Consider the following 11,526-nt stretch of genomic DNA (forward strand, 5'->3'; position numbering starts at 1 on the left):
TAGATTCCAGAATTCCAGCATTCTTGCATCACATTCATTCTGCACATGCAATGCTTGTATAGAGAAGGAAACATTCCCAGTGCTTCCTACCCCATTTTCCCAGGATCCTCCTACATGGCCTGTTCTTAAGACATAACTGTATTATTATATGTTTTCCAGTAAGTTATAAATGGATGTTTAACTGACGTCATGATGATGGATTTTTAGAACATCTGATTCAATATATTATTAAGTTGATTGATATTTGCTAAGTCATATTTTAAGAATTATCTATAGTTTTCATTAAAAAATGATCTTGTAAGTTAATACAATTGGCTGGAAATAAATTAGGAGTGATAGAAGAGGGACAGGAAAAAAGAGAGGTCAGGAGGGTAAGCATTTCTGGTATTTTGTCAGTTTTAACTATAGGATGATTTTTGTTTTTAAACTGTGATTTATTTAAATTATTCATGTAACATTTGCAGTGATTTGATGATCAAAACTAAAAGTCAAAGCACTCGTCTGCTTGGAAGAATTTCAGACACAAATTCAGGCGTTAATTGAATAATAACACTTCTAAAAATCTCTCCTCCAGAACTGCTTACGTTTGCACAAAGACTAGCCCATACAGAATTGCAGTTTTTTCCCCCTAAAGCAAAGACCTAAAACTTAACTATATATCAGTTGAATAAGTCCATTCATATACATTTATGGAAGTTTGTGTGACCAATAAAAAATGATTGAGGAACATCATAAAGATACATGTAATTAGATTCAATTTATGTGGAAAAGAAGATCTCAAGATAGCATGTATCCATGTAAATAGGAAAAACACAAAGTCTGGAAACCTGTACAGTAAACTATTCAGATGGTTGTACAGAAAGAAGACTTTCAATCATCATTAAATGTATCTTTAATTTTTTAAAATTGTTAAAAGGTTGTTTTCATATGTCATTTGGATAGGGAAAACAAAAAAGCCCATAAAGTCAGATACCATGAGGCTTAATATTGAAAGTTTTGGAGAGAAGCCAGTGTTCATCAAGTGAAAGTGATTATGGTGTAGAATATGTGAACCTGATCATCATTTTACTAAATCCTGGAAATTCCATGGGCTGCAGAATTGTGGTAATAGGAACTCAACAAATCTGTAAAGGAGGTAACAGTACCAATAGTATTATTTATATAGATAAAAATGTGAGTCTTTAAATAAGATACATCTATTCAAATCAAGGGTTACCAATCCACAATTCTGAGCCTGTTAGTGTTTGAACACAGGAGAAGAGCTGGATTCATCTACTGACTAGTATCAACTACTAGAATTTTATTTCATTACAGACCTTTCCACATTTTAGTGGAGTTTCTGCTACAAACATTACAAAGATACACGTATTTAATTCAATTGAAAAGCTACTCGATGAGTAACATGAATTAAAAATAATCAAATAATATGAAAAAAACAAAACTTCTGAAAGATGGGAACCTAAATAATGAGAAAATTGGAATCTCTAAAGAAAATTGGATTTTTTTTACTAGTTTTTAGTCACATGATTTTTTTTTTTTAAGATTTTATTTATTTATTCATGAGACACAGAGAGAGAGAGAGGCAGAGACACAGGCAGGGGTAGAAGCAGGCTCCATGCAGGGAGCCCGACGTGGGACTTGATCCCAGGTCTCCAGGATCACGCCCTGGGCTGAAGGCAGGCGCTAAACTGCTGAGCCACCAGGGCTGCCCTAAATCTGTTCTTAATAAAAGAATAAATATAGGTCTACTGTATACTCACCTCAAGAGAAAAAAAAAAAAAAGCAAAACCAAACAACTAAAAAGGCAGGGACACAGGCAGAGGAATAAGCAGGCTCCATGCAGGGAGCTTGTTGTGGGACTCAATCCTGGGACTCCAGGATCACACCCTGGGCTGAAGGCAGGCACTAAACCACTGAGCCACCCAGGGATCCCCTGGTCACATGATTTTTTAATCTGAAGTCCATTTCTCTATATAAACTTGAGACTCAAAAGTTTACTTTATTGCGAACTTAAATAGAGAGTTGATTCTGAGGTTCCAGAAGGCTTATTGCTTTTATGGGCTTTTCCTCAAGTTATGGCATACTAATGGGGATATTTTGTTTGTTGCCACACATACTGTATTATTATGTTGGGCTTTTATATTTAAAAGCTGAGTACTGTACATTGGAGAAGCAATTTTCTAATATTTATCTTTTAGCTTAAAGATAAGATTACTGAAGAGATAAGAAATAAAATTCCAGGGGCACCTGGGTGGCTTAGTTGGTGAAGTGTCTGCCTTCAGCTCAGGTCATGATCCAAGGTCCTGGGATCAAGTCCCATGTTGGGCTCCCTGCTCAGCAGAAAGTCTGCTTCTTCTCCTTCTCATTGCTCATGTGTATTTTCTCTCCCTGTCGCTCTCGAATAAATAAATAAAATCTTAAAAAAAATTGCTAGACTTGGGATTAAACTTTATTCACATCTTGGTTTGCATAATTCCATGTAACTGTTTGCTAAAGAGGAGGAAACAAGAACATCAGCATCCATCGATCTTTCCTGACTCAAACATGGCACTGTCTTTGCATCAAGTGTTATAGAAAGAGAGGTAGATATGAATAACACTCTGAGCAATTATTTGGCTTCCTATATAGAGACTGAGATTACAATCTATTTGGTTGAAAATAGATATTGGGCCTATAATTATCTTCGGCCAGATATACAGATCAAGAAGAAAATGGCATTTGGGTTACCTTATCATTCCCTCAAAATGTGCACTCTGCATTTAAAAGTTATTAGTGCCCCAAATTCCAAATTCCTTGTGCTTCAAACTATAGAATCTTCTGTAAAAGTCATTTGGTTGAAATCTAAAAAATGGGAGTATTCATGAAGAAAGCAGAAATTTGAATTGATTTCATTGTCTATATATTTCTTTAAAGATTTGAGAGAGAGACACAGAGGAGAGAGGGACTGATGGAGGGAGAGGGAGAGAGAGCTGTAAGCAGACTCCCTGCTGAGCACGGAGCCTAACACGAGGCACTATCCCATGACCCTGAGATCAGAACCTGAACCACAACCAAGAGTTGACACTTAACCCACTGAGCCACCCAGGCACCCCAATTCCATTATTTTAAATAGAGACATTTGCATTCAAATTTTTTTCTAATCTTTGTAGGACTTCTTTAAATATTTTAAGAATTAGGCTGGGACTGTCATACTGTTGAAACATTAAACCCTCTATGTGTTTGCCTATTACATTTGAACTTTAAAAATAAATGCAATTGCATTTATTGGCTATATTCACATCTGTTAAATAGTCACATATAAAGATTGCAAAATTACTTATAGATTATAAAAAAAACTTAAGTTTATAAAGCTCTGTACTACCAGAACTTAATTCAAATTTCTTCAATTTTTATACACTGAAGCTTTTGCTTAAAGGATCTTTTGAAAGTAGAATCAGATGCTTCCATCTAATTAGAATGGAACTTTGGAAGAAATGTTCATTTTTAATGAAAAGATTTTTCTTCACCTAGTAAAATTGACCACTGATGTTGCAAAAATAAATTGATAGCAAGATGATCTTTGGAATCTCAAACTGGGTTTCTGCAGCTTTTTGGGAGTTTATTATTTTATGGTAAATAAAGATAAACAGAAACCCACAAGTAAGAAAAGCCATTATAAAAATATTTCATTAAAATGCAGAGATTAAAGAATATATTTTGATTCTTACTTCCTTTTTTTTTCAAGTTGAAGAATATTCAGTTTTGGGTAGGAGTCTTTTATGATCTTTAATATGGGAACCCTGGGTGGTGCAGCGGTTTGGCGCCTGCCTTTGGCCCAGGGCGCGATCCTGGAGACCCGGGATCGAATCCCACGTCGGGCTCCCGGTGCATGGAGCCTGCTTCTCCCTCTGCCTGTGTCTCTGTCTCTGCCTCTCTCTCTCTCTCTCTGTGACTATCATAAATAAATAAAAATTAAAAAAAAAATTTTTTAATATGTTCAGCATTTGCTTATTTATCCTAATTCTTATTAGACTTATTGTCTACCTATAATTAATTGTAAGATCAATCCTAAGTAATAGAGTTCTATTGCATTTTAAGTAAAAAATACTTGTGATACTTTTATTAAGTAGAATTAAAACACTGTGAAATACAGATTTTAAATGCCCAATTAATACACTTACATTAATTAATATACGCATGTTACTACCATAACAATTCAGATATATAACCTATTCATCATTTTTTTTTCTGGTGATCCCTACCTAGCAGTCAGTAATGGATTTTCTCTATCACAGTAGGTTAGCCTTTTATTGAAACTCATATAAAATGGCAATGGAATATCACTCAGCCATCAAAAACTGAAATCTGCCATTTGCAACAACATGGATGGAACTAGAGGGTATTATGCTAAGTGAAATAAGTCCACTAGAGAGTGACAGTTATCACATGATCCCACTCATATATAGAATTTAAGAAACAGAGGATCATAGGGGAAAAGAAGGAAGATCAAACAAGATGAAATCAGAAAGACAAACCATAAGAGTCTCTTAATCATAGGGAAACAAACTGAGGATTGCTGGAGGGGAGGGGAGAGGATGGGGGGATGGCATAACTGGGTGATGGGCATGAAGGAGGGCATGTGATGAGTTGAGCATTGGGTGTTGGATAAGACTGATGAATCATAGCTCTACCTCTGAAACCAATGATACATTATATGTTAGTTGAATTTAAATTAATTTTTAAAAAATATTTTATTTATTCATGAGAGACACAGAGAGGCAGAGACATAGGCAGAGGGAGAAGCAGGCTCCCTGCAAGGAGCCCAATGTGGGACTCAGTCCCGAGACTTGAGGATCACGCCCTGGGCAGAAGGCAGACGCTCAACCGCTGAGCCACCCAGGCATCCTTAAATTAAATTAAATTTAAAAAAAGAAACTATAAAATCCAACATTAAAATTTATGCTCTTTGTTTCTTACTTCTTTTACTCAACATGGAGTTTGTGAAATTCATCCATACTTTTGTGTGTATCATTAATACACTCATCCATATTGCTGAAGAATATTTTCTGAGCATACCATGGTTCATTTTCTTGTTCTCCAGTTGACATTTACATTATTGCTATGGTTTGACTATTACAAAGACAGTTTTCTTATTCTTGGAAAGGCCTTTCGTGCAGGTATATTTTTCTTATTTTTTTTAATGTTATATATGTAGGGGTAGAGTTGCTTCGTTAGAGAGCAGGTCTGTAGCTCTCTAAGCTTGAGCAATTATAATTTTTATGTCCAGCCTACTCTTTTGGACAATACGGAGAGGAATCAAAGATTCTGGGGGGAAAGGAGCAGAGTTAATATTAGTACCATGTCTGGCACATAAAGGCCTCTCAACATTTATATCTGTTATTTTACTTTTAGTTAGGACAGTATTTATAAAATGCATGTCTTGAAGTCGGAGCATGAGACTCTGCACCCAGGAACATGCAGAGATACTTGAGCAGTGAGGACTTGATAGGGGAGATTAAACCACAGAAGAGCACAGCGTCTATGTTGTTTGAAAATGTTTATTCCTTGAAATGTTTATTTCTTGTGCAGACATAAGTAGCACAGATTTGGGAAAAGAATATGACAGACAGGATGGTCTGTGTAAAAATAACTGATGGAAAGCAAGAGGACATTAAAAGTTTCTCAAAGAGATAAACAGTTTGTGGTCAACAGAGATAAAAAAAAAAGTGATGTCAATAAAAAAGACTTGAAGTGGCAGGGTTTGAATTTGAGACAAAAGAGGGATTTTAGTGACGAAATTTCAATAGAATAGAGAATAAAGAGGATTAGTGTTGAATCCATAGAGAGGGCTTATTTATTGTTGTCTTATGTTCTGGATTACTTGAGCAATGAGGATAATGGGCATGGTATAAAACACGGTTTATGTCCTCCTCACAAGATGAGTAGGGATGGGATCCATCGATTAAAGGCAGGGATTTTATACTGAGTACAAGTAGGAGGAATAGGCCACTTATTTTTTTTTTTTCATATTCTGAGGCAGATATCAAACAGATAATTTTCATTGAAAAGAATGCATATGGGAGTTATAAAAAAAAAAGGGAGGGTTATGAAAGAAAAAAGAAGCTGTTTCAAATGTAGGGACAGGGATCCCTGGGTGGCGCAGCGGTTTGGCACCTGCCTTTGGCCCAGGGCGCGATCCTGGAGACCCAGGATCAAATCCCACATCAGGCTCCCGGTGCATGGAGCCTGCTTCTCCCTCTCCCTATGTCTCTGCCTCTCTCTCTTTCTCTCTCTGTGACTATCATAAATAAATAAAAATTTTTAAAAAATCAAAAAAAAATGTAGGGACAGTTTGGAACATACAAAACACCATTAGGGAAATCAGCAAAAAACCACCATCTAGGTAGACTTAAATTTGTCTGATACATGGTAGAAAATAAACTACCATAAGGACCACATACTTCAAGAATGGATTAAATTAGATATATCATGGTCTGTATTTAAAGAATTAATAAATAGCTGGCTGGTGAGTTAGGTCAATTTCCAGTATTACCAACAAAAAAATTAAGATTCTTTGAGCATTTACATTTGCATATTCGCTCAAACATTCTGTGAATGAACGATTTCATAGCGTCTTCCTTGATTATTTGACTTCTTACTGGATTCGTTGTTACCACGCAATATGTGACGTGCTATGAAAAGAAGAAAACGGGCATAGAAAACAGCATCTGTGATGACCCTGACCTTGAAAAAGAAGACCCCCCCAGGAAACAGTCACTTTATAATTGGCAGAAGAAAAAATGATCATCGAGATAAACAATGTGGAGAGGTCTGTATCAATGTTACTAGGAAATTATTCTCATGAGGAAAGACACGAAGACAGTTGTTTTCTTGAACCTATTGATGAATAGGGAAGCTGCAAACGTAAGTTTTGAAAGTTGCAAACATGGGTTTTGAAATGACTCTGGTGTAGCCCGGTGCCTCTGAGAGCTGGCAAGCTCTTCCCCTACTGGCCATAAGTCAGAAGAGACAGCCCTGGGACTGCAGCTCAGGGGACACAATCATCATGAGTACTGCAAGCCTCAGACTCTGCGTCCGTGGCCCAAAACTAGAGCAGACGCAAAGAAGATACGATCAAGAGAGAAAAACACACATTATTCTTAAGTCTTTTCCTCTCTGGACTTCTGGTGCTCCCATATTGGTGCAGGTAGCACCGCCGGTCACCTAGCCACCTGTCCAGAAGGCTCTCTTGTTTCTCTGCCCATTCCTGCCTACACCCACCTCACCCTGTCCTCCACACAACAGAGTAATGCTGTCAAAAAGTCTATCCTATTATGGCGCTTAACCCCATGCTCAGAACCTTCCAGGGACTTTCTGTTATGTCTTCATGTGTAATCTGGAGTCCTGACCAAGACTTCAAAGACAAACACGGACGTGATCTTGCCCCTGTGTCACTCTATCCCTTTGGTCGCACGGGGTGTATTGCTCTTCCTTGACCCACGGTTGGGAGTATCCTGCCTCACACCATTGCGGTTACCTCCTATTCCCTCCCCATGGAGGCTTCTCTGTCTACCCACTCTTCAGAGACTCCCCCCTCTGCGTTCAGATCTCCACCCACCCAGGATGATACTCTCTGTCTCCCATGCCACTTACTATCTACCTGCTCCTGCAAAGCACGTATCGCTCGAAACATTACATGTGTATTTAGTTGCTTACCCATTTGATGCAGGCGGTGTGAGTGCAGGGGGTGGTTTTCTGCATGACCAAATTCTAGTGTCCAGAAGGCACTGGGGCCTTGATCTGTTTTTCTTGAACAAATAAAAGAATTGGAGAAAGAGAAGAATGGTTAGCTAAATGCTTTTCAGACACAACTGGATCACACTGTCCAGTATAGCTTACCATATGGATGGAAATTTTCTATATTTGTGCTGCTTCATAGAGTGAGTAGCCATTAGAAAAAAAAATGAGTCTATTAAGCACCTGAAATATGGCTGGTCCAACTGAGGAATTGCATTTTCATGTGAAGAGCCACATTTCTATTGGACAGCACAGGACAGCAGCCAACACAGGAAATTGCTAGCCCTGCCCATAGCATATAGACCCGAATATTCTTTGTGCAATTAAAATTTTTAAAAATTCCCATTGGAATTTTTGATGAGTGCCCTAGTGTTTGTTATATGTGATCAAAATTTTTCAATTTTGGCAGCTTGGGTGGCTCAGAGGTTTAGCACCGCCTTCAGCCCAGGGCATGATCCTGGAGACCAGGGATCGAGTCCCACGTTGGGCTCCCTGCCTAGAGCCTGCTTCTCCCTCTGCCTGTGTCTCTACCTCTCTCTCTCTGTGTGTGTGTGTGTCTCTCATGAATAAATAAATAAAATTAAAAAAAAATAAATTTTGACTCCAAAGATCTGTTTGATTTAGGCTTATAGTTCAATTATGTAATATCCTAAAAATTTATTTTTCACAGATTAAAATACAGATAGGAGATACATTTTGATCTTCCAAATTTTCAAAACATTTATTATTCCTATTGTTGGCAGATGTTTGAATGGACTTATGTAACCTTAAACAATGTGTACGCTTAATTCCACGTATGCAGGTTTGCCGGTGAAATAACCAGATACACGTTAAATGGTATACATGAAATTCCATTGAAGCTGCTATTTATAACAGTGGGACATGAGGTCATCCTTACAACCCAAGGATGATGATTTATGTGAACTGGAAATGCAGCACATCCTGTCGTTGAAGCAAACCTGTGGGACTTACCCCCTAATTTTGTCCTCAAGAATCTAACATATAACCTACCGTGTGTTTGTATTAATGTGCATAATTTAGACTTGCTTGAGCCATCAGTGGTTACTTTTTATTTATCCATTCAGGAGACTATAATTGTAGTAACTACCCTGGCTGAGGTTAATTATCTCTGAGGTAAAAACTAACAGTTCATTAGTCCTTGGCCTACTTTTAAGGATACCTCCACATACTGTATAGCTTTGCATTTTCTTAGGTAAACGTCCTTCAGCTTACCTAAAAAGAATTTCCACTGTAGTCCTTTCATTCCTCCTTGCAGGTTCTAATAAGCCATCAGTCTCTCTCGTTTACCAGCGTGCTCTGGGGTCTGCCTCCTTTGTCACCTACACCGTTGGCTCAGAGGACAACTAACAGCCAGGGTAGACCTACCTCGGTTTAGGGCATTCTTGTTTGCAAAAAAAGGCAACGAACTACGTATCCTGGCTTACACTGCAATATAAACTTGCTGATCCCAGAGTTAAAAAAGAGGAAATGCACAGCGCAGGGGATGCATGCCAAGATGGTTCAGAAGTGGATCTTCCCCCGCCCCCTGTCCTCCCTGGAAAGGTCCTGAGATTCGAAGCTTTCAGCTTGACCGCGTGTTCAACACTGAATTATTCAGAGGGATGCAAGTGGTTGCATCCATGGAACCTGCCTTCACTTTGCAGTAAGGACTGGGGTAAGCCTTCCTGGATCCATGTGTACCTCAAATTAAAATTGTGAGAGAGGATGAACGGACAGGTTGACCCTAGGAAGATAGCACAGTCAACTACAGAACTGAAGAACTGAATTTCTACATCCTCCATTGCTGACTGCCACAGACACCCCACCCCACCCCCCGCACTGGGAGAGGATGCTTCCGACACAAGCTGTTGGCAAATGAGCATTGACTCTTCATCCTAATGAATAAAAATATAGCGCTTCTCTCTTTGGAATCACCTGACCTGCTCATTTGTCTCTGATGCTTTTTCCTGTCCACAACTGTTTAGATCTTTGATCACAGCCATTATTTATATGTTTCCTTTGTGTGGGTTAGATGACAAATGAGCTGTGGTGTAGCGTTAAGTGTCCAACAATAGCAGGTTATTTGTTATTTTAGTCAAGGTTTGTTAATCTGGCATCATAGCCATTTTTGCCTTTTGGGGTTTTGATATGTTTATTTTTTATTTTTTTTTCCCTGTAGGGATTGTTTTTTGAAATAGTCTTTGGTCTGGTTTTATAGTACCCCACATCTCTTTATACATTAATCATGACATGTCCTCTAATGCCTATTGATGTCATCCACAGGAGACAGAACAAGCACTACTATAAACTATTTTTATATTAATATAACAAAACACAATGTAACAAAATACAATCATTTTGGCCTGGATTTATGTATAATCTTAAAAGAAACATTTTTTCTAAATTTCAGATGTTTATAAGAGATTTTACTCTTTTCTCATATAGTCTGGTGAATAAAGGCAAACTAAACTATTATAGAAATCATTAGGATTTTCAACAAAAGGGGGGATAAAGCACATCATGGGACAAGAAAACCGGAGTATCACAGTTTACCATCGCAAGTAAAGTAGGAGTCGCAAAAAAAATTCGATTTTCCACCTATGAGTTTTGAAGGTAGTGTAAATTATAGCTGGATGTTCTCGGCAATGATATAAGTGTGATTTATAGAGTGCAGGACTGACAAGAAGGTGTAGGAATTGCCATAGTTCAACTCTGGCTCTGGGCTGTGAAGTGGTGTTATACAGTTATTCTCACAGTAAAATGGTTCGCCCTTCGTTTTATAGAGTGTGATGATGAATGGCACTCTGGGAGCCTCCAAGTGGTTGGCGGCAGCCCCAAACAGTGAGGGATGCTCCCTGGAAAGTAGGAGTCCACTTCTGGGCACCATAGATGAGTCAACCAGGCTTTGGGATGTTTTATCAGGCCGTGGGCATAGCTAATCTATCAATATAGCATTACCGTGCTTGCTGTGGCACAAAATAGCAAAGAGATTATTTGATTAAAAATAGGAAGCCCTGGGACACCTGGGTGGCTCAGTCCATTGAGCAGCCGGCTCCTGGTTTCGGGTCAGATCATGATCCTGGGGTCCCGTGTTGGGCTCTGCGCTGGGTATGGCGCCTACTTCTCCTTCTCCCTCTGCCCCCTCCAAGTGCGTGATCTCACTCACTCGTGTTCTCTCTTAAAATAAGTAAATCTTTAAAAATAATAATAATAAGACAAATCAGGATGAAACATGGGAAAGCAGGGCAGTGGACAGAAGGTTGAGGAGAAGCAGTCCTGAAGGGCTACCAGCCCTGAAGGTCGGGGCACATCAGCAAGCCCTGCTTATGAAGCAGCTGGGTGGTCGTTGGAAAGGACATGTTAGTAAAGATGAACCTACTGGGGATGGAAGCTGTAGGATGTACTTTCTACTCCCTTCTCAGGAAGATGGGAACTGCCGGGGACGGAGGCTGTGGGATACATGATTGCTGGGGAGGAGGCGTCCGGGTGAAACATGATGAAATGCTGCAAATCACCTGAATAAGAGACAGGGTGATATATTCAAAGAATTCCTAATCGTTTCTATTCCCAGAATTTTGCTTAAGGTAAATTACAATCCAGAGAGCATTTATTTGAAGTCCTTCCAGGGGAGGAAGCCAGGTTTATCAGAACGCCACCCTGTCATGCCTGTCCCCGCCTCCTCCTTCCAAGCTGAGCTGCCCTCTGCCCCCGCGACCCCATGTGCGGTGTGGACGGCTTCTCTGTGCTGTG

General features: G+C 39.1%; 1 long non-coding RNA gene across 1 annotated transcript; it reads left to right on the forward strand.

Annotated features, from left to right (window-relative positions):
- The first annotated feature begins 31 nt into the window (after positions 1-31).
- LOC125753734 (uncharacterized) lies at positions 32-9,612 on the forward strand. The gene is made up of 2 exons (XR_007406192.1): positions 32-158; positions 9,053-9,612. It is a non-coding gene; the product is annotated as an uncharacterized LOC125753734 (long non-coding RNA).
- The last annotated feature ends 1,914 nt before the right edge of the window (positions 9,613-11,526 follow it).

The sequence above is a fragment of the Canis lupus genome, chromosome 26, assembly GCF_003254725.2.
Source record: "Canis lupus dingo isolate Sandy chromosome 26, ASM325472v2, whole genome shotgun sequence".
NCBI lineage: Eukaryota > Metazoa > Chordata > Mammalia > Carnivora > Canidae > Canis > Canis lupus.